The sequence below is a fragment of the Canis aureus genome, chromosome 17, assembly GCF_053574225.1.
Source record: "Canis aureus isolate CA01 chromosome 17, VMU_Caureus_v.1.0, whole genome shotgun sequence".
In the NCBI taxonomy this organism is placed as follows: domain Eukaryota; kingdom Metazoa; phylum Chordata; class Mammalia; order Carnivora; family Canidae; genus Canis; species Canis aureus.
In genome coordinates this window covers 38,681,665-38,706,195 of record NC_135627.1, presented here as the reverse complement: position 1 = coordinate 38,706,195, position 24,531 = coordinate 38,681,665, and the positions used below count along the sequence as shown (strand labels likewise).

Here is a 24,531-nt window from a genome sequence, read left to right as displayed (position 1 = left end):
CTCATACTCATTTGGAATGAGTAAGGGCTTTGTGTACAGCTAGTATTTATAAATCTATGGCTAACATACACTTTTATAGCTAACATACACTGAGAACTTCTTTTTTGCCATTTATTATATTAAACTCATCACAAGGAAAAATTTGGTAAGTTACCCAACAGCTCTATGAGAATCAGTAAATAAATGATACCCCTATAGTATAAAAAATCTAGATATATTAATTTATAATTTTAATATAAAAAGTTATATTACTAATAAAAATATATAGGTATCTCACCTTTGGTGAAGATCTAAGTATAAGAAAATGTTTATACTTAAAAAGAATAACCTCTTTGGACACAAAAATGTAAAAATTCAGCACATGACACTGTAAACAAGGTTTATATGTTAAACTGAAAAAAATCACTGTTAGGCATTTGACAATAAATTTATATGCTTGGGTTCTAATATTTTGATAAGAAAATGAGGAATGCCAGAATAGAAAAATAAATGCCCCTGAGGGGGGCACTTGGTGGGATGAGCACTGGCTGTTATGCTATATGTTGGCAAATTGAACTCCAATAAAAAAAATTAAAAAAAAAAAGAAAAATAAATGCCCAATTCATAACAGATATAAATCAACAAATGCACGTCAGTGATAAAAACAAAACATTTTGGAGCACTTGCTTTGCGCCTAAAAATATGTTCAGCAAAATTTTTCTTGAGCAAAATATGCTCACTGCTTTTAATTCTCACCAAACCTCTCCATAAAGCAGACAGAGTCACACCAATTTTTCATATGAGGAAATTGAAGCAGATAAAAGTTAAATAATCTGACAAAAACTATACAACTGGTAAAGATTGTAGAAAAGAAGAAAAACCTATTTGACTTTGGCATTGGCAAATTAAATTACCATGCTTTGTTGAGAGTAAAGAGAAGTCTGTATTTTCAGATACTGTTGCTGGAAGGGTAAGTTATAAGAACACTTTTATGGGTAATATAATACCATATTAAGACATTATATTATATTAACATGTCATTACAATATTAACAATTTTATCAATACTTATATTTTTGATCCAATAATCTGACTTCTAAGATATCTTAACAAAATTAGAACTATAAAATATGTATAAAATGTAAGATTTAGCTTTATTAATAATATTTTAAAATTAAAAGTACGTTAAGATCACAATAATAAGTATTTTGATAAATGTGTTGTTGAATTAAAAGAGAGTTTCAATAATTTCTAATTATATGGAGAAATGTTTGTGATAAGGAGAATAATAGATGTGCATGGGTATAAGTGTGCATATGCATGCATGTATGCATATGTATGTTCACATATATATGATATACAACAAATGTATATATAAGACTATATATACAGTATAAAAATGATAGATATGGATATATAGTACATTCTCAATTTTTTATCATGTAATCACACATGTATAATTTTAAAAATTATTAAAATATTTGTAAGATTCTCATCAATGTGAGTATAGATTAATAAGAAATTTTTCATGTTTTTCATTTCTTGTAATCAGAAAATATAAAATTACTATAATCATGATTTATCCTTTTTCACTGATTAAGAAGGTAGCATGAGTTTAATAATTTATTTTGCTGAACTACAGGTATCTCTCAAAATTCATATAACTCACTATGTGTCATTAATTGTGCCAATTAAAGATCTTCCAACTCTCTTAATACTGTAACTTTTAGTGTCCTCTCATTTTGACTCTGGGCTTATCTATGTGAATCGTTTGGCCAACTGGTTATTATTAGCAAGCATGAAATATGCAAGGGCTTGCAAACTATGTGCACTTACCCTGTTGCTGCTCATTGAATGAGTGGGGATGCTTCTTCTTGAACCTCTGCCATAACCATGAGAATACAGCTAGAATGTTACAAGAATGTAAACACATGGAAAACAGCCAAGTGTACCGACAGAAACCATTCTACCTGCCAGTGATAGTCAGTAGTCTACTGCCAATCAACCTTAAATGCATGAATAAGCCCAGCTAAATTCTACCCCAAGATGGCCCATATAATCACAACTCCTTACCCACCCATATTTCCCATGAGAAATAATAAACTATTTTTTTTTATTTTAAGTCATTCCATTTGGGTTGTTATGCATCATTATGTTAGCAATAGATAATTGATCTTGTTTGCATGGGAAGTCTATTTTGGTCAATATAGTAGAGACAGGGGAAGGATTGGGTTATTTTGTTTATATAAAGCAGACAGAGAAACTGAAAATCTAGGATACTGGAGTCAAATAAATGGAAATATTCACTTCTAGAATATATGCAGATTCCAATATATACACATTGGAATCAATGTGTATTCCAAGAATGTGTAATCTTGCTAAATGGTCAAATAGCTGTATACTGTGAATATTTTTAATTTCCAAGATGTTTTCTATAGTTTATTATATATGTCTAACACTCTTAAGAGTAAATACCTTATTATTTGTGTGGTTGCTTTTTATTTTTCACAAAGAATTGGTTCTCTTAGCCCTAAATGTGATACTCTGTAGAATCAATTCCTTTTGTATTTCAGGTGGATATTTGACCCAAAGAATACTGCATCTATTTTGCACAAATTTATCTTAAGACAAAATTGTTGAGTAAGTCTAATTCCTAAAAAGATAAAATCCTGTGAAATCATTTGAAGTCATTACTAAAATATAATATCTTGGTGAAAAATCAACATAACAAGAAGATGCTGTAAAAAGTTTTAAAAATAATACATGCCTGAAAGTAAAAGCTTTTAATTTATGTCTATACATTTCCAGACTTGCATTATTTGTCTGATAACTAACGCACACAGACTTGGGTTAATAATTCACCTTGTGGTTTTTAAAACAGTGTTTTAAACTGTATTTTAAATCACTGACCTATATCCATAGTAATAGGAGAAGTATTGCTAATTCATCAAAAACATTGGTTCATACAACACTAGGAGATATTTAATTCAGCTTAACTCTTGTTGTGCCTGGAGTCACACTGTTGGTGCTAGTTTAAAGCTCGGATTACTGTTCAGGTCTCTTGGCTACTCATTTGGTGCGTCTTGCACTAATCTTTTCTCACTCATATTATTTACATTTCAGGGCTAACCTAAGGCAATTAAATAATATTTTAAGTGTATCCTCAACAAGAGGTATGGCTATATGTATATGTTAATAGACCACAAGTCAAACAAAAAAAATTTTGTAGAGAAGTATAATTGGTATATATATATAGTTATGCTCACTTTATTATGATTTGCTTAAGAAAAAAACTGTTTTTTGTTTTGTTTTGTTTTACCTCAAATGATCACAATGAAGAGTTTTCTCTTTATATTATCTAATGGGTAAAAAGAACATTCCTTCCAGAAAGACTACTTTCCTACTCCTCCCTTAGCCATCTGTGATTTATATAGATGTTTTTAATCTATTTGTCCCACATCATCTCCTATAGAGATAGAATGTAAAGTCCTTTCATGTCTTTGGATTGTGGATGATGATTCATGTATTAGAAGGCATGTGTTGAAGTGCTTACAAACTCTTAACTCATTTACTCCTCATAACAACCATATGAAGTAGGTATTGATTTTATCCTAATTTCACTTATGTGAAAACTGAGGTACAAAGAAAGTAAATAACTTGACTGATGTTATACAATTAAGAAATGGTAGAGAATGAGAAAGTCAAACTGTCTGTCTCCAGGGCTAAGCTCTTAACCTTTTTCTCTGTGACCACTGAAACGTTACTCATCTTACCTATCTTTGGCTTGTTTATATTTCTATAGAGCTTCACTTTGCATTTTACTGTGAGGGCTTCAGAATTTTAAGATTGTTTTTCAAAATTATTAAGTGAAGTAAATATTTTCATTTGATGCTGAGTTTGCAATGGTAGGGAAGAGCATGTGCTTAGTTTTCTGGTATTGCTATGTTATTGAGAATTATTATAATCTGTGCCAGATTTTTTTTGTCTCTAGTTGTCAGTATATAGGCAGTTTATTAGATAGTTCTGTGAGAACATTTGTAGAAGCTCAAAGATTAATAAAGGGTAACAGCTTCTTTAGATCATTAGAAACATATTGGTATCCCTGTGCAGATGATTAGTTTCATTGGTTGCAATAGACAAAACAGCCACAACAAACAAAAATCAACTTTCAGTTTAACTACTATAGGTAAACGCTCAGATTGCCATTGTCACCACCTGCGAACAAGCCTATATGAAGGCTGCCTCTAATATTCACTAATGTTACTATACAGCAAAAGGTGAATATAAATTTACTCATATCTCCTGAAAAGTTGTCTTTTTTTAATCATTTTACGTTTTTAGGAAGAGAGAGAGCAAGAGCAAGAAAGAAAGGGAAAAGAAACAGAGCTGATAAACCCTTCCATATTTATGAAGCAACTATAGTAGGTTGAAACTATATATTTTCAAAAAAATCTCACTCTAGTGTTGTAGAGTTTCTATATGAGAAATAGCACTGAGGTTATTTAGGAAAGAAGCTTCAGATGCTTAGCTAAAATAACTTGAGATTTCATTATGGATACTGCTGTAGGGAGACTAAGTTCTGTCAGAAGTTACTAGAAGTCAACTGTAGGGGAGGTGGGTAGGTGGACGGGGTAATTGGATGATGGGCATTAAGGAGGTTACTTGATATAATGAGCATTGGGTGTTATATGCAGCTGATGAATCACTAAATTTGAGCCTGAAATTAATAATACACTATATGTCAACTAACTTGAATTTAAATAAAACAAAACAAGAAGTTAACAACTGTATTGGATAGAGGTAAATTATCCTAAGAATATTGTAAATATGTTAATGAAAACAATGTAATGTTATTTTTATTTTACATCTACATAGAATATCAACAATATACTCAAATATATTTCACTGAATGTAAGGTTTGTTTGGGAAAGTTTGGGTAAATGTAAAAACTGGTATATTGAAACAATTTTGGAATTTTAAATGACTGTAAAGTAAGACTATAGAATTCTTGCAGGTCTATTAGGTTTAGCCAGTGAAAAATTTCTATTACAGTAGAAAGAGAGGGATAAGCAGAAAGACATAAGAATTAAAGAAAAACCATGGGGACAGCAGACTCTACGCTTTCTGATAAAGTAATTCATTATTTTTCTAATAAGGTAATCATAATATATGCCAAATATGTAATCGTATTTTGGGCACACACATATAACTTACATTAGTTGCTTTTTTATTTAAAAAATAATTTTATCTATTTTTGTGTTCAAAAAGTGGGTCAGTACTCTCATACTAAATCTTGATGCTTGCTTGTTATTAGGTGAGGAAAGCATACAGTCACATTATTGACTTGGGAATCAGGGCTGTATTTAAAATAGTTTATCAGATTTAGATTACTAATTTAATTACAGTGCGCTCTGTGATAAATAATTACATTGTGTCCCATAAATTATCTCATGAATCATATTGATACCTTTGACATATGTGCAGAGCTCAAACTTCTCCAAGACACTGCTAATTTATAACTACAATATCTTTAAAAAATAAAACCAAAAAAAAGATTTTCTTCACAATCATTAGGATTTTCTGGGACTAAGAAATAAAATATTAATATAGAAAGAGAAATTCAGTGTAATATAATCAGGTATGGAATAGGATGTATTATGCAATGACTTCGCCATTGACCTACCTGAGGAAGGTGTTAATTAAGGAAGAGGCCAAAGATTCTTTTTTATTAAGAGGACACAGCAAAGAAAGTATTAAGTGGACTTTATGAATAAGATTAAAATGAAATATATTTTTATTGCAATTTACACTTTAAAATTCTATCAACTTTTATGTCAAACTAAAATTCTTGCAAAACATGATAGAAATTCCTACCTTATCAAATTCTTTTTCCACCAAATTTAATTCCATAAATCCCAGGTGCTCCCAAAGAAAGCAATCTCAATCTCTATGAGATTAATATTTTTCTCAATTTCTACAAGATTAATATTTTTCTCACACTGCTTGAAGTAAGTTGAAAAGACATTAGGTTTGGGAATGAAACTGAAAACGGCTACTTTCCGACTTGTATTATTCAATTTTTTAAAAAAGATTTTATATATTTATTCATGAGACACACAGAGAGAGAGGCAGAGACATAGGCAGAGGGAGAAGCAGGCTCCCCAAGGGGAGCCCAAGGTAGGACTCCATCCTGGAACTCCAGGATCACACTGCTGAGCAGAAAGCAGAACTTAACCGCTGAGCCATCCAGGCATCCCTCAGACTTGTATTAGTTTCCTATTGGTATATATAACAAATTAACACAAATTTAGTACTTAAAAATGACACAAAATTATTATTTTATAGTTCTGGAGGCCAAAACTCTACAATCAGACTCATGGGACTCAAGTCAAGGTGTGGCTAGGATTGATTCCTTCCAGAGTTTTTTTCTTTTTCATTTTTTTTTTTTTTAAAGATTTTATTTATTTATTCATGAGAGACAGAGAGGGAGGCAAGACATAGGCAGAGGGAGAAGCAGACTCCTCAAAGAGAGAAAGAGAACCCAATGCACGACTTGATTCTGGGATCACTCCCTGAGCCAAAGACAGATGCTCAACCGCTGAACCACCCAGGTGTCCCCCTTCCAGAATTTCTTAAGGGTGAATCCATTTTCTATTTTCAGCTTCTAGGAGTTTCTTGAAAATATGTTTTCTCCTCATGTTATTTGAGCTCTCACTGGCAGGGATTTTAATATCCATATTTCTACAAACAGTCTATTTATTTACAATAATCTATTTTTCTCTTAGTAGCATACCTTCTGCTCATTATGTAATTCCAAAACCACTTCCACATTTTGAAGATATTCCTTACAACACTGTTCCATTTCTGATTTAGGATTTAGAACAGATGAATTGGACAAGTGGATTAACAGGATGAATAGGGATAGATAAGCTATTTTTATAATTATATGAATGGAATTGATAAGGCTCTAGCCTGATATCAATGATGAAATAGGATGTCAACGATAGATTGAATGTAAAATTAAGATAGTAATGCTGTCTAAACTTGTAAAAAATATAAATAAGATTAGAAATAATTTATAAAAAGTATCAGGTACTGAGAAGTATTTAATTAATTGTAGTTATAATAATCATTCCACATAGTCTGGAGCAAAATTTTCATTTCTACATAAATCTTAATTTTTAAAATGATAGTATCAGAATTATTACAATAATCATGTTTACATTTAATGAAATAAAAGCAATACCACTTGACTTTAGATTTGTGATTGTAGTTGAAGTCAAACTAGTTTCATTATTTTATAAAAGCTGACATTGGATACACTAAATATAAATCCTTCAAGAAAAGAATTATTACATGTAAGTTATTTAAATATCAGAAGCTGAATTACAATTTTTTTAGAATTTTTGTAGAGAAAAAGCATATTTTATTTAGTCTCCTCAGATTTATAGCAGACAGCAAAAAAATGTGCAAGAGAAATTTCGATGTTTTTAAAAGTCTTGTGAATTTGAAACTCCTTAAGCTATTCAATAATGATACAATTAATAATATTTTAATGCGGGATTCCTGGGTGGCACAGCGGTTTGGCGCCTGCCTTTGGCCCAGGGCGTGATCCTGGAGACCCGGGATCGAATCCCACATCGGGCTCCCGGTGTGTGGAGCCTGCTTCTCCCTCTGCCTATGTCTCTGCCTCTCTCTCTCTCTCTGTGTGTGACTATCATAAATAAATAAAAAATTTTTTAAAAATAATATTTTAATGCATTTTACATTGATATGGTGCACAGTTCTGCTATTCCTCTAAAATGTAAATATTACATTACATTATTATGACTATTTCACATAAACTAGTTACAAAAAGGGCTCTAAACAAAAATTTTAAAAAAACTTTGCCTCATAATTAACTTGACATTATTTGAAAAGTTTTTAAATTGAAGGAATGCTTCAGATTAGAAGACTCAGTTTAAAAAGAAGAGAAAACAAAAGAAATGTTTTGCCTTTGCATGTATTCAAATTTTTAAGAAAAAAATATTTAGAATTGGTTCATTGCTTAATTTTTGTATGTATCTTTTCATTTATTTTTCACATTTAGTTTTTTTTTTTTTTTTCCCTAGGCAAAGAACTTTATTAACCTTGTTTCAAACTTTATTCCCAGGCTTCTTCAGCTTAATTGGCTGCAAAGAATGAATTGTGTATAAGCAAAAATTGAAAAAAGCTGCAGCATCCAACGGACTTGGGCTTAAAAATATTAGAGATCTAGATTTTATCAGATCCATGAACACAATTTTAAAAAGCAGTCATAATATAAAATAGCAGCTCCCAGTAACTTCTTCAAGCTTTATCTTCTTCAGAAGTTGACTCAATTCAGTTTGCTTCATTCTTGGAAGCTTCATCAAAATTCTCCACAATATCTGGAACTTCATCATCATCATCCTCTCTGGTAGCAAGTGATGCTTTTCCATCCACAGACTGGGCAGAGCTTCAGCCAGTCTTCTTAAACTAGTCAGACTGTCTGCACCAAGCTGCTTTAAGATCCTGGGTAGCATTTCTGTCAGCTGCTTTGTCTCAGTATGGCCTGTAATGGTGAAAGTGTTCGCTGCCAACGATGCCTGAACTTTAGGGTTGTTAAAGTGGATCACTGTTCCTTGGTTTGTGAACATATTCACTTCTTCAATACCAGAAATAATTGTTTACCCTTAACTTCTTTAAGGAGAACTGAAGTTTTTTATCATCTGCTGAGCTGTTCTATGAACCACCTTCTTCTTTTTGGGAGCAGTTCCTTTCCCACCAATGTGCACTTGTGCTTCAGTTTGGCAAGTTTCTCCTGGTTCATGATAATTTCTTTCATCTTGTTGGAGCGCAAATGGGAGCGCAAGGGACTAGGGTTGGCCCTCAGGGGGTCTCAGGGGGACCAGCTGAGATTAGGTGCACACACGTGGGGACACAAGATACACACATTTAGTTTTAGATTTTATTTTTTTAGAGTAGAGGTTTTTCTGATAGATCCTTTAGGGACCATATTACACTATAAGTGTACTACTGAGACTTAGTATTATACAACTTCACTCAAAAGTATAAGATACCTATATGATGTAACCCATTTACTTCCCATCCATGTGCTCATTTTTAATGGAAATTAACATTGTTTATATTTTAATATAACCCGCAATATGGCTGTTGCTTGCATTTGTCTTATGCTTTCAAAGAAATTAAGATGAAAATGATAATATCTTATACTTAACCCAATATTTACTATTTATTGTGCTGTATACTTGAGGTTCAATCACCTGTCAACTCCTTTTTAATTGAAGAAATTCCTTTAACATTTCCTGTAGTGTTGGACTGTTGCTGTTGAGTCTCTCAGCCTTTTTTTCAAAATATCTGAATTTCAGTCTCATATATAAGTCAGTTTTTTGTTGTTGGATGGAGGATTGGGGTTTACTTTTTTTTTTTTTCAACACTTTCAAAAACTTGGTCAATTGTCATTTGACTTCCCTGTTCCTGTTAAAAATTCAGACATCTTTCTTATCACTGTTTTCATATATGTAATGCTGCATTTTTTCTCTAGCTGCTTTCAAGATCTCTTTTTCACCTGTAGTTATCATGAATTAGTTTGGCCCTTAAATGCCTAAATGTGTTAGTTCTTTCTTTCTTTCTTTTTTCTCTCTCTTTCTCTCTCTCTTCCTTCTCTCTCTTTCTTTCTTTTCATGCTACTTGGGGTCAGCTAAGCTTTTTGTACCTTAAGTTGTTGTTTGCCACCAAAATGGAGAAATTTCCCTCGTTATTCTTTAGGTATGTTTCCGCTGCATTTTTACTCTCTTCTCTTTGTGGGAGTCTAATGAACTATGATTAGATAAAGTGATATTGTCCCACAGAAGCATGATGCTATTTTTTTGGTTTTTTTAATCATTTTTTCTTCATTCCTCAGATTAAATAGTATCTTTAAGTCTATATTCAAATTCACTGAACCTTCTATTTTCCTTGGTGCAGTCATTTACTAATTTCAGTTTTCATTTTAGCTACTGTAATTTTTATTCTCAAAATTTCCATTTGTCAACAAAAACCTGCACATAAATATTTGTACTAATTTCATTCATAATTGTCAATAACAGCAAGCAACCAAGACGTCCTCCAATAGGTGAATGAATAAACTTGGTACATCCAGACAAATAAATATTATTCAGTGAGAAAAAGAAATGAGCTTTCAATGCACAAAAACACATAAAGGATCAAAAATGAATATTGTTAAGTGAAAGAAGCCAGTCTGGAATGACTACATAATATACGGTTCTATTTATATAACATTCTAGGAAAGGAAGAACTAATTAAAAGATTGGTGGTTGCCAGGAATTTGGAGGGAGAGGGACATATGAATAGGAGAAAGCAGGGAATGTTTGGTAAGTCATACTATTCTATATGAGACTATAATAGTGAATATATGAAATTATACATTGGTCAAAATCCATAGTACTGTATAACACAAAGAATGGACTCTAGTGTAAACTATGGACTTTGTTAATAGAAATGTATCAATATTGGTTCATCAATTTTAATAAGTGTACAATAGTAAACCAAGACATTAAAAATGGGGAAAACAGAGATGGGAGAATGGGTAGGCATATGGGAACTGTCTTTACTGTCTGCTCAAATTTTTCTGTAAACTTGAAACTGCTCTAAAAATAATCTATTAATGCGAAAATATATTCATTTTGTCTTTTTTTGGTGTTTTCATTGTTCTGTCGAGACTTTAAATATGTTAATTCATTACAAACATTATTTTCTTCAAGTCTTTGAGCATATTTATAATAGGTTCTTTAAATTCATAGATTTGGGGATCCCTGGGTGGCTCAGCGGTTTGGCACCTGCCTTTGGCCCAGGGTGTGATCCTGGAGTCCAGGGATCGAGTCCCATATCGGGCTCCTGGCATGGAGCCTGCTTCTCCCTCCTCTTGTGTCTCTGCCTCTCTCTCTCTCTCTCTCTATGTCTATCATAAGTAAATAAATAAATATTTAGAAAAATAAATTCATAGTTTAAACATATGAATTATTATGCTGTCAGGTTGTTTTTTTTAACTCTTTTTCTTTGACTGTCAGTCCTAATTTTCATATGTCTAATATTTTATTTTATACTAGCTATTGTGAATGATACATTGCAGATACTGTGGCTTCTTCTATCTTCTGAAGAGTTTTGACTTTTGTTTTATCCAATAGTTAACTTGACCTAACTTACACTCCTAATTCCATTTTCCCTATGATGAGAAGCAGCTGAAACTGTTTACTTCTTTCAAAATTTTGGCTGTTACTCTTTTACTTGGAAGAGAGGAATCTATCCTATGCATGCCCACTTTTGCAGTTAACCAATGGCTAGGGGAATGTTTGAATGCAGATTCTGCAGTTCCTCTTCCCTACCTCAATTTCTTCCTTGATTTTTTTCTCTCACTTTCTAGATGCTGTGGGAATGCCAAATTCTATTCTCTGGATCTTCAAACAAGTCAAAAGGTATTGTTTTCTTGGCCTATCCATGTTGCGCTCCTTGATATGGAGAGTGTACAAGCAAAAGTTGTATAAGAATTTTATCCAGTGTAATTTTTTTTCACAGTAGACTTCTTTCTGATTTCCTCTGCATTTATTCACTCTTACTTCCTCAAAAGGTTGTTACTATATTCTATCCAGAATTTACAGTTGTTTTCTGTAGAAGGGTAAGTACAACACAAAATATATACCTATTATCGGGAGTGAAAATTTAACATCGGTTTAACTGTAGGAATTTATTCTATAAAAACTTTTATTAGTAGTAGTATTAATATCACCTTATTAGCAATTCTTAAAATTTGGAGTCCTGTGAGAAATAAAAAAAGACAGAAAAAGTCAATATATAAATAATTTGGAAATTAAAAGTCACAATCAAGATAAAAATGTGGTATATCAAATCTGCCTCAGAGTAATACATTTGAACTAAGATACAATTAGGTTGCAGCAACTTCACTCCCTAATAAAATATTTTAAAAATTGAATTTCATCCCACCATAAAGACAGGACATATCTGCTCAAAGGTTACAACATGAGAGATGCTGGTGATGAAACAATTAGAAGAGATGGGAAAGATGAGTACAAAACTACAGCCACTATTTTTTTGTTGTGAGAATTTGTTTCCTATTTTCCTTATGTAAGTTTTTGGTGTTTGGTTGGTACCTAAAGCCTCTAAATGAAAAGTTTGGGGAAAACATGACTGGCTTTAATACAGTTCTTCCATATGCTAGCTCTGTGACCTTTGAAATATTGACTCCTGTGAATCTCAATTTCTTCTGAATTCCTGTGAGGACAAAATATCATAACTTAAGTAAAACCCTATAAACATGCAATTAATCAGTGAAAAATGTTAACATTGTTAAATGTCTAGAGCAGTTTCTAACACATAGTGAAATTTCTTTTTCTCTTCCTTTCATCTCTCCAAAATGATGAGCAATTACAAGCAATCTTATAACTTGAAACTACAAACTGCATTTTTCTCTGTTAGCAATAAAATAGAGAAAATCTTCTCATCATAGTTTTTTTCTTGCATTTCTTTAGTAACTATCTTAATTCAAAAGTTCTGTATTTTAGTTGAGACTATGAGGATTAGGAGGAAAGGAAATAATTTCATCTTATTGCGCTGCCATCTTCCTTTTCCCTCTTATAGAGAATATAATCTCATTATGTCATTTTTATCCATATTTCATTTTAAATTTCCTTCCCACATGCCATTCTGTACCTGCTTTTTGACCTACACTTTCAGAGCACTGTCTGAGTCTCTAAAGTCATTCTTTGAAGTGGATCATTGAAGGGACGGAGTGCAATAGGGCAAGGCAGGTAAGGAAAACCAAGAAGATCTCTGTGTTAGTCCTTATCTATTCTGAATTCATATGGTAAACTTTGACAAATAATCTAACCCTAGTTTGACATCTTTGAAAGTTCCCACGTAAGGCTCCCTGCATGGAGCCTGCTTCTCCCTCTGCCTCTCTCTCTCTCTCTCTCTGTCTCTAATAAATAAATAAAAATCTAAAAAAAAATAAATGTATAAGAAAGTTGTCGTAAAAATACTTGTCTCACAAGGTTTATTGCAATGAAAAATTACAAGCCCGTGATATTATTGGATCCTTTCTTCTGTGCATGCAGCAAATTACCAAGTATTTTGAGGAAATGCCAATTTATTATTATTTTTCTAATCTTACTGTTTTAATATGCTGTGAATAATACTGAATTCTATATAGGTAACATAACATGTTACAACTTTAACATAATTTTAGTTTTTAGGTTAGTCCCACATTATAGATGTGTCAAGATAAAGGAAATGCCACAGCATTAAAGTTAGAATTGTTTTAGCTTTATTCTGGACAGTTGTTATCAGAACAATTAATTATATATTTCATCTGGCAGGAATCAAATATTATGAAGGAAGAAAAAAATTAAAAAACATTTTAAAATAAAAAATCTTGTTAAGATATTATTGGATTGTCAACACATACTAAAACAACTTTTTATACCATAAAAGTCAAAGGTAATATTCAAAAATATTAAAAATGACTGAATTATATTTGTAATCCAATTAATTTATTTTGTTCATTATTATAATTTCCTCAAAAGATTGAGATATATATCACTCTAAAAATGTGCACATCAAATATAGGGGTTTGAACTTGGTTAAACCCAATAATTTCAGAAGACAAATACCATGCTTAATTGATTTTATTCTAATATACTTTGACTTCAGTGTGATGTTATGACCTTCAACTGTAGTCTTGTGGCTGTTCCCTATTATCAGTTGGAGGCACTAGATTAAAACATGACCTTTAACAATTACCAAAAGAGATCATCTGTGTTTTCTCTATTCAAAGAGTTATGGGTTCTTTTAACCTTTTGAAGAGAACTTTTATTCATCCAGTGTTATTTAAAAACCCAAATGACTTTTTGAGACCCTTTTAATTCTAAAGATGGGAGATATTTAAAGAAGGACAAGGTAAGTATTAAAATTAAACATTTGGTAATCAGTGTATAGACTCTTGCCTGTGATGTATTCAAAAGCTTGGGAACATTCATTGTTACTGCAAATTGATGTCAACCCTACCGAGAGAACCAAAAGCCCTGCAAATCTGTTGAGTTTCTGAATATTATTGAAACCTCTGGTGAAATGTTTGAATTAGAGTTTGTCAGACAGTGTATAAAAGCAAAATACTTGGTTTTACTTCCCATATTAATATCCAGAGACTTTTATTTAACATTTCCAACAGACTAATAAATAGAATATGAGAAAATTTGAGCTATTTAGCACTTGGATTTCAACAGAAATTAACTGGTAAGTGGAGAGAGCTACCTAACTCTAGAAAGGAGCTGGTCTATATATTTGGTTAAATTTTATCATGACTGCAGTAAAGAAGAAACTGTTAGCTATCCTAAATAACATGTAAAATAAGACAGTTAAAAAATACATTAAAACAAAATGAATAAAGTTTTAAAATATGTGGATGAGCACATAAATACCACATTCTGTGAATACAAAAAATATAACAATATCAGACATAGGAAATTTAAGAACACTAAATAGTACAGAAATAATATTATGTTGTGATAAGAAGTGCAGATTTTAAGAAAATTAGAATATATACCTATATATGCCAAAAATATATAAACCAATTATAGAAAGGAAAATGTTTAGAAATGCAAGATATTAGTAAATATTTCTAAGAATTTGAGAGACCTAGTATGCAAAAAGAAGAGATTGCATTAAGTGTACACTACTCTGAGTAATACAGACATTTTAATAATACTTGTTCTTCCAATGCATAAGTATGGAATGTTTTCCATTTCTTTGTGTCTTTTTCCAATTTCGTTCATAAGTGTTATACAGTTTTCAGAGGACAGATCTTTCACCTCTTTGTTAGGTTTATGCCTAGTTATCTTGTGGGTTTTGGTGTAATTATAAATGAGATTGATTCCTTTTTCTACTGCCTCATTATTGGTGTACAGAAACGCAACAGATTTCTGTACATTGATTTTATATTCTGTGACTTTGCTGAATTCCTGCATCAGTCCTCACAATTTTTTGATGGAGTCTTTTATTTTCTACATGGAGTATTGTGTCATCTGCAAATAGTGAAAGTATAATTTCTTCCTTGCCATTTGTGTGTGTTTTTTAAAAATTTTATCTATTTATTCATGAGAGACACACAGAGAAAGAGAGAGGCAGAGACATAGGCAGAGAGGGAGAAGCAGACTCCATGCAGGTAACCTGACATGGGACTCGATCCTGGGACTCTGGGATCATGCCCTGAGCCGAAGGCAAACGCTCAACCACTGAGCCGCCCAGGCATTCCTCTTCCTTACCAGTTTGGATGTGTTTTACTTCTTCCTGTTCTCTGATTGCTGAGGTTAGGACTTCTGGTACTTTGTTAAAAACAGTGGTGAGAGTGGACATCCCTGGGTTGTTCCTGACCATAGAGGAAAAGTTCTATGAGGATATTACCTGTGGGTCTTTTATATATGGTTTTTATAATGAGGTATGGTCTCTGTATCCCTACTTTGTTGAGTGTTTTTATCTAGAATGGATACTGTACTTTGTCAAATGCTTTTTTCTGCATCTATTAAGGGGATCATATGGTTCTCATCCTTTTAAAAAATAAATTAATAAATCTGCATGGGAACATGTGTTTTATTATTATTTAAAGGTATTTGAGTTTGGAATTACAGGATCATATATATGTTAAGTGTTTAACTTTATAACCAACTTTAAATTGTTTTCCAGAGTTTCTTGACATTTTATAGTCTCATTGTAATGTATTAAGTTCTCTTTGATCTGAATCCTATCAGCACTTGGTATTGTCAATGTTTTTCATTTTAGCCTTTTGTCTTCTTTGAATGGGGAATGGTATCTCATTTACAGCATTTATCAGAATAACTATTGATGATAATAAGCATCTTCTCATGTACTTACTTACCATTTGAGTATTTTCTTTTGTGAATGTAGGTTTTAATCTTTCACTCATTTTACTTTGTTGTCTACCTTCATAATTTTTAGTTGTTCTTTTTAATAAATTCTAGATATAAATCCATTGTGATAATATGCATTATGAATATTTTCTCAGTTTCTGGTTTCCTTCTCACTTTCCTTATGCTGTCCTCAGATTTATAAAACTGTTTAATTTTGATGAAAAAAATGATTGATTGATTGATACATTGATTCATTGATTGATTTGCTTATACTGAACCACCCTGTAGCCCAGGAATAAATCCCATTGATCATGATGAATAATTCTTTGAGTGTACTGTTTGACTAGCTAGTATCTTGTTGAGAATTTTTGCATCCATGTTCATTAGGGATATTGGCCTATAATTGCCCTTTTTAGTGGGCTTCTTGTCTGGCTTGGGAATCAAGGTAATACTGGCCTCATAGAATGAATTTGGAAGTTTTCTTTACATTTCTATTGTTTTGAAACAGTTTGAGAATAGGTATTAACACTTCTTTAAAACTTTGGTAGAATTCCCCTCAGAAGCCATCCAGCCCTGAAATCTTGTTTCTTCGGAGATTTTTGATTACAGATTCAATTTCTTTCCTCGTTATGTGTCTGTCCAGATTTTCAACTTTTTCCCGATTCAGTTTTGGTAGTTTACATGTTTCTAGGAATTTATCATTTCTTCCAGATTGCCCATTTTTGGCGTATAATTGCTCATAATATTCTCTTATAATTGTTTGTATTTCTGTAGTGTTGTGATCTCTCCTCTTTCATTCCTGATTTATTTGGGTCCTTTCCCTTTTCTTTTTGATAAGTCTGACTAGGAGTTTATCAATTTTATTAATTCTTCCAAAGAACCAGTTCCTGATTTCATTGATCTGTTCTATTGGCTTTTTGTTTTGTTTTCCTATATTATTTATTTCTGTTCTAATCTTTATTATTATTTATTTCTGTTCTAATCTTTATTATTTCCCTTCTGTTGTCTGTAGGCTTCATCTGTTGTTCTTTCTCTAGTTCCTCAAATTGTAAGGTTAAGTTATGTATTTGAGATTTTTCTTGTTTCTTTAGGTAGGTACCTGTATTGCCATATACTTTCCTCTTATGACTGCTTCTGTTGCATCTCAAAGGTTTTGGGCTGCTGTGCTTTCATTATCATTTGTTTCCAAGGATTTTTAAATTTCTTCTTTAATTTCCTGGTTGATCCATTCATTTTTTTCAGCAAGATGTTCTTTAACTTGTGGTCTTTCCAGTTTTTCTTATGGCTGATTTTAAGATTCATAGTGTTGTGGTCTGAAAATATGCAGGTATGATTTCAATCATTTTGTACTAATCGAGGCCTGATTTGTGATCTGTTCTGGAGAATGTTTCTTGTGCACTCAAGAAGAATATGTATTCTGCTGCTTTAGGATGAAATGTTCTGAATATATCTGTTAAGTCCATTGGTCTAGTGTGTCATTCAAAGCCATTGTTTCCTTGTTGATATTCTCCTTATATGGTCTGTCCATTGTTGTAAGTAGGGTATTAAAGCCTTGTACTATTATTGCATTATTATTAGTGAGTTTCTCTATGTTTGTTATTGATTTATATATTTGTGTACTTCCATGTTGGGGGTTTAAATATTTATAATTGCTAGATATGCTTGTTGGATAGACTCCTTAATTATGATAGAGTGCCCTTCTTCATCATTGTTATAATCTTTGGTCTCACTGCACTGTGGCTGGTGCTGGGTTTGTCCAAAATGGCCATCACACAACTATGCAGGGGCCTGAAGTTTACTACACTTGGTAAAGTGTAGTAAAAAACTGGTGTTCAGGTTAATTGCACTCAGCAGGGGTCTTTGCTTTTATGCTAATGAATGGAGTAGGTCAATGGTGGCAGCCAGCTCTTTTGTCCCCAGGGAAGCAGTGCCATGTCTCTCAAATGCATTCCAAGAAGGGAGAATGTCTCTCCCATTGTGACCCAGGGGGTCCTCAGAGCATATTGTCTGTCCATTCTACCCTTCTCCTCCATGGGAGCACCTCTATGTCAGCCAGGCTCCACCCTGGCAATGGTGCAGAGTTCTAAAACTTCAGACTTTGAGCTTTGTTGCTTGTAGAAACTTGCAATTATCAGCCCTCTCATTTTTGACACCAATGATCTTGGAGAAGTGTTTTTCTTGTGTAATGCCCTGTGCCCTGCTTGCAAGCATGCTCTCTCTCTCTCTCTCTCTCTCTCTCCTTTCTCCATGAGAATCCCTTCTTTCCACAGAACCTATGATTCTTCTCTCTCCCAAATAATGTCTCTGCACCTCCTACCTTCCACAACATGGTCTTTTTCCCCTTTAGTTGTGCAGTTTGTTTTCTCCATCTTCAGACTGATTTTCTGGGTGTTCAGAATGATTTGATATTTACCTGGCTGTGTTCAAGAGACAAGGCAAGCATAAAGTCCTCCTAATACTCCACCCCTTAAGCTCCGCTCTATCATGATTTTCTTAATCCCTAAATGTATTAAGTGTTTATATGGATTAGTAAACACTGTATGTGTTTTTCTGATAAAACTTACATATAAATGTAGTTTGAAAAAGTGTATTTATGCATTAGGACTTAAAAAAGTAGTCTGACAAAAATGGGGCATGTCTTCTTCATTTTATGTCTGTATTGTGTCTTTCAGTATATTTTCAATAAGTGATGATCAATATTTAATGAAATAAATGACACTGCCTTGAAACTTTCTTTTGTTGCTTACTGCCAATTTACCTGTGGCTTCACATCTTGTCTGTTATTAAATTTCCATTTTCAAAGAATTTATTTTGTTTATCTGAATTTCCTGACAATTTCACAAAATTTTAAAGTTAATACATTTTTATAGTTACATATTTTTATTTTACAAAAGCTTACAGAATTTTATTTTCTTAAAAATGTGTTTTATTTCAAGTCTCTGTACTAGTTTTGAAAAATATGTAAACTAGATACTTTGTTCTTTTTTTAACCAAGGCAGAAGAATATCAACTGATTAAATACAATTATTTTAACCTGAAATTATTCATTATAGATAATGGTAAATTAAAAATGTGTGGTTTCAATATTTATGTTAAAGAATAAAAATAAAACTTTCTCTAATATGAGGATTAACTAATTAGTATAATTAACTAGTAAGGAAGTCATAAATTATTCTATGACATATTTCATTACAGTACTACTTTGAATACATATATAAAATAGAGAAATTGCATATGAAGCATCTACCAAAAAAAAAAGATTTTATAAGATAAGGTGGCAAAGAAATCTAAGGTAAAATAAGTTATTCCTGTTGGAAAGCTGACATCTTCAATTACTTTATTACATATTGAGACACTTAAGTCATAGAAAGTAGACTCGCAACCTAAATAAGCTATACATAAGGAATTACTTAATCAATTATATCAAAGGGATATGTCAAATTACCTAACAATTATTCTATTACAAATGCTTTTTGTAAAGTACTATCCTAAACTATTTGAGAGCAGGGATCATTTAAAAGTAAAGGAGAGGGACGTCTGGGTGGCTCAGTTGTTGAGCATCTGCCTTTGGCTCAGGTCATGATTCTGGGGTCCTGGAATCAAGTCCTGCATTAGACTCCCTGCAGAGAGCTTGCTTCTCCCTCTGCCTATGTCTCTGCCTCTCTCTGTGTCTCTCATGAATAAATAAAGAAAAAATCTTGTAAAGAAGTAAAGGAGAAAATAAGAAAAGATATAAAAGGAAAGATGCATTTCCTTTGTTGGTATTTAACATAACTACTATTTTTCTTAATTATTCTTGACTTTTCACCCATTTCAACAGTTTTCCATGAGCTCCCTGAGAGCACAATTAAAAAAATTAGAACAGTTACTTTTCAGAACAAATTGTCTATTGCTGTCTTTCTAATCTTGATCCTACCCCTCATATATAAGCAGATAGTATGTGTTTATAGCAAGAATTTCTGTAAATATATTACTGAAGATTGAATTAGTTTCTTAAAGAAGGCAGTGAGGCACTTGCTTATATGCATTACTTTCTAGGTAATTTCATTGAAATTTGTATCAGTTACAAATTGTATTCATTTTAAAATATGTCCATGTACTTACAATTGCAAATTTATAAATTAACAAATATTTCAATATTAAAATGATAATATAATATTCAAATTAAAATTGTGAAGAAAACAAGTATTGCATTCAATCCATAATTATCCATATGTGAATCAAAACACATGAGAACAAATAGTAAGAATGCATAATGTCCTAAAATTATTTTGCACTATGCTGGAGTTTTACGATTTTTTTGGTGATCCTTTAAAATGATCTTCAATATTTAAAAACTATCAACTATTTCTGTAGAGTCAACAACACAAATGAAATTTAATGATTGAGTTCATGTTACTACTTAAAGTGCTATATTTATGTGCTTATATTTTAGAAATACTCTTAGGAGAGGTGTTAAAAATAGAATCTAGATATGTGGTAGATTGGTATTGTATTATTTTAAAATTACTTTTTAAAATTTAAAATTATTACCCTAAAATATTGGGAAAATTGTTATATATTTTGTAGAAATCAATGACATTTTTTGAAAATAAAACATACAGTAAATACAAATAAATGTGCTATTTGCCACAAAGTATTTACCATAAAAATATAATATTTTAGAGAATGAATGGGAAGCAGACTGAATACTTGATTTTATGTTTAGAAATCTTTATCAATGCCAAATTGTTTTTTGACAGAAAAACATCAACTATTTCTTAATAATCTCCTCATACTCAGAAGACACACCAAAAATTATATTACTGAGTATAACTGCTTCATCAAAATTTTTCTAGAACTTGACTAAATGATCTACTACTAACCCATACAAAACTAACCTGAATATTCTTCATTAAATACACTATTTACCCAGATAAATTGCCATCCTACAAAACCTACAAAAGGTTGGGTATACTTGAATGATTATAAGACTGAAAAAAAAAATCCTACCAAAAATAACTTAATAACTTAATAAAACTATATGTAACAGAAATTACATGATGGTCTATTAATATTGTTTTGAAAAGTGACTCAAAATAGAAAACTTTCATGAATACTATTAAAATACTATTGTTTTCACCATTTTAAATCAACTAATATAAACTTAACTTTAGTTTAAGTTCTTCTAAATATTACAAGATTTTTATAATTAGGGATCCCTGGGTGGCGCAGCGGTTTGGAGCCTGCCTTTGGCCCAGGGCGCGATCCTAGAGACCCAGGATCGAATCCCACGTCGGGCTCCCGGTGCATGGAGCCTGCTTCTCCCTCTGCCTGTGTCTCTGCCTCTCTCTCTCTCTCTCTCTGTGTGACTATCATAAATAAATAAAGAAAAAAATATTTAAAAAAAAAAAAAAGATTTTTATAATTAGTGGAAATTCTCTGCTGAATGTTTAGCAATAAATGCAAACCAGAATATCTGTTGATAAATAACATTTATATTACCTTGTTAAAGTTTATGATGTGACTTAGAATTAGACATCTCTCTAATTCTATATGATAAATAAAGAAAATGATTTGATTTAATTTAACATATATGTTTTAAATGAGTATTTTTCTGAATATAAAATTATGTTAAATCAAAATGGCAACACATAAAGATTTCTATTCACTTTAAAGTGTTGGATCCCCTGAAATCACACACATACATAAAATTATTCATACATGCACACATATGCATATATACACATACATTCACATATACATAGATATGTACACATATACCTATGCATATATACATATAAAGATAACATATAAAAAGTATGTATAAACATTAACTGATGTAGAAAGTAGAGTGCCACAAGTAGATGAAAAAGTTTAACTATTTCCCGCATAGTGGAAGCTAAAAAATGGGAATGACATTTTTTTCAGGGATGGAGGGTAAAGAGTCCATGGTACTGCACCAAAGAATGGAAGGAAAACTTGGTTACAACTAATATGATTATTAATTAGAAAGATCTATTTGGAGAGCTGTCAGTGGGACACTCTTGCTCCTTTTTTCTTAGAAGCTAGATATTCATATTAGTCGGAGCTAGAGCTCAGCCCTAGCTGGATATTGATCCCTTAGGGATCCTCTATACAAAAAAGATAAATTATTGTCAAGTTAAAAATGATTTACTTTTCAGTGAAGGCTTATATATTCTATATCAAAATGCCTTGCGGAGGTTAAAAATAAAAGCTTAAGGGAAAAATTCCTGGCAATTTACAACAGCAAAAAAAGAAAATGATCTAGAAAGGCTATTACATATTTATACAAGATAAAAAGCACTATAAAGACAAATGATTCTAAAAATAAAAATTTACCTAACTTCATGACTTAAAAGTATACAAAACAAGTACTGTTAATCGATGTAAGAAAACATTGACATCTACACAAGTCTAGTGGAATGATTTAACTTTTCTCTCTTACAAATGGATGGAAGAACTTGATGAAAAATTAATTAAGATATGAAGCACTGAATGACAAAAAATAACGAACTTGAGTTAATGGACATGTGAAACATCATTCCTAAGACAGTATAAAACATTTTATTTATATACTCAAGAAGTATTTAGAAGTTTTGATTGGGCATTAGGCATTAAGAAAAAAAAATCACAGTTTAAAAAGTCTCAAAATATATATAAAAATCATTACTGTAGGGGATCCCTGGGTGGCGCAGCGGTTTGGCGCCTGCCTTTGGCCCAGGGCGCGATCCTGGAGACCCGGGATCGAATCCCACGTCGGGCTCCCGGTGCATGGAGCCTGCTTCTCCCTCTGCCTGTGTCTCTGCCTCTCTCTCTCTCTCTGTGTGACTATCATAAATAAATAAAAATTAAAAAAAAAAATCATTACTGTAGAAAGATATTCTGTCCAAACCTCCTATTGAAAATAATGGTAATAATAATAAATAATATAATTAGAACCACTAATTAATTAGAACATAAATGTAATAGATCTAATCAAAAAGAGAATTTGTTCTTTGATAAAACTGATAAAATTAACACAAATATGGAAAGATTGATCTAAAAAAGCACAGCTGATCAATATCAGCAATAAAAAATGAATTATACTTGCTATAAGCATTAATATAGTTAGAATAAAAAAATATGCAAATACATCTGAACGATTAAAGGAAAGGAATAAATTTCTAGAAAAAATATTTCTTGATAAATTAGGTACAAAAGAAATAGCAAAAATAACATAAAACTATATAAAAATATATTAACAATTAAAATATTCCGAAAAAGAGCCCCAGATCAGGATGACTTTTCAATGAATTATGTCAAATGTTTAAGACCAATAATTAAATAATTATCAATAATATTATTAATAACATAAAATTATATAATAATAAACAAATATCACATTGTTCCCAAAAATAGAAAAAGAAGGAAGTCTTCCACATAACATTATGAGTTTAAAAAAAAATTTTTTTTTTAATTTTAAGTGTTTAAAAAACATAACAAGGACAGTAGTAGTAAAATAATTAATAGGCCAATTTCAGAAGGGAAAGAAACTAGATGCAAATACCTTAAAATATTAGCAAATTAAATCCAGCTATATGAAAACTTCAGTTTATTCTTAATTAATAGAATTGAGCTTACTATAAATTAATCTTGGGTTCCCTACAAACTTGGTTTAAAAGCAATTAAAGTAATCAACTACATTAAGAAATTAAAAGAAGAAAAAAAAAAAACCCTACAAAATTATTGCCCCAGGAAGCCAACTCTGAGATGGAGTTGTGCTGCAATTCATGCCTAATGGCAGCCTTAATCAATTCCTTTAGAATTGTTCTGGATTATATCATTGCATCAATCCATTATTTGGTATGAGTTACCCTAAGAGGAATGTGCCCTTAGGGGAGTTCTTCTCTGAAGCTGAGGTATCCAGGAAGGAGCTGATAGCTGAAGATTGTCTGCTGACAGCCCTTCCAAACTTGGTTTTTCCATCAAAGCTGAGTAAACTCCACACAGAATCTTTTCCTATCACCTCTATTACCACTGTCTGCTGAAATTTAGGGCTCAAGCATTGAAGGTGCTTTCACTATTACCTGAGCCTGATAAAGAGTCCTTTCCTGCTCTGGACCTCACACAAAGCTAGCAGCAGCACCCAATATATGATATGGAGCAGTGTTCCCAAGTATGTAATATTATGTTATGCCTCCAGTACCTAAAGAGGCCTAGCCAGCATTGTGCTCCTTTTTCATAGTGACAAGTGCAAGATATGCTGTTTTTTCCTTTGGAAAAATGTCTCAACATGCTTCTACTGACCACTGGTCTCCTAAAAATTTTACTGATTTTGTAGTCAAATCTGTAATATCTCCCACTCTCAGAGGCTTGTGTCATAAGATCTCCAACTTGGTACTCCATTCTTCCTCAGCTGGTCTGATTAGCAAGAAGTCAACAATAGAGAGGGTCCAAGTGATATTCTGAGAGATGACCAAGCAATGCAGATCTTTTTTGGACTCAATTAATACAGAGGGTGAGTTAGAACCCCTTGGTGTTAACATGCAATATATACTGTAGTCCATTCCATGTGAATATGAACTGCTTCTTAGCATTTTTTTCAGACAAGA

At 31.9% G+C, this 24,531-nt stretch overlaps 1 long non-coding RNA gene and 1 pseudogene across 1 annotated transcript in view; one reads left to right on the top strand and one right to left on the bottom strand.

Moving 5' to 3' along the window:
• Positions 1–8,090: 8,090 nt before the first annotated feature.
• On the bottom strand, positions 8,091–8,823 carry LOC144287536 (transcription factor BTF3 pseudogene; annotated as a pseudogene).
• Positions 8,824–11,419: 2,596 nt separating this feature from the next.
• Positions 11,420–24,531, top strand: part of LOC144287535 (uncharacterized) — a 115,703-nt gene continuing 102,591 nt past the window's right edge. The window contains exon 1 of the long non-coding RNA XR_013355320.1: positions 11,420–11,473. This is a non-coding gene — a long non-coding RNA (uncharacterized LOC144287535). The remainder of the gene's footprint in view (positions 11,474–24,531) is intronic.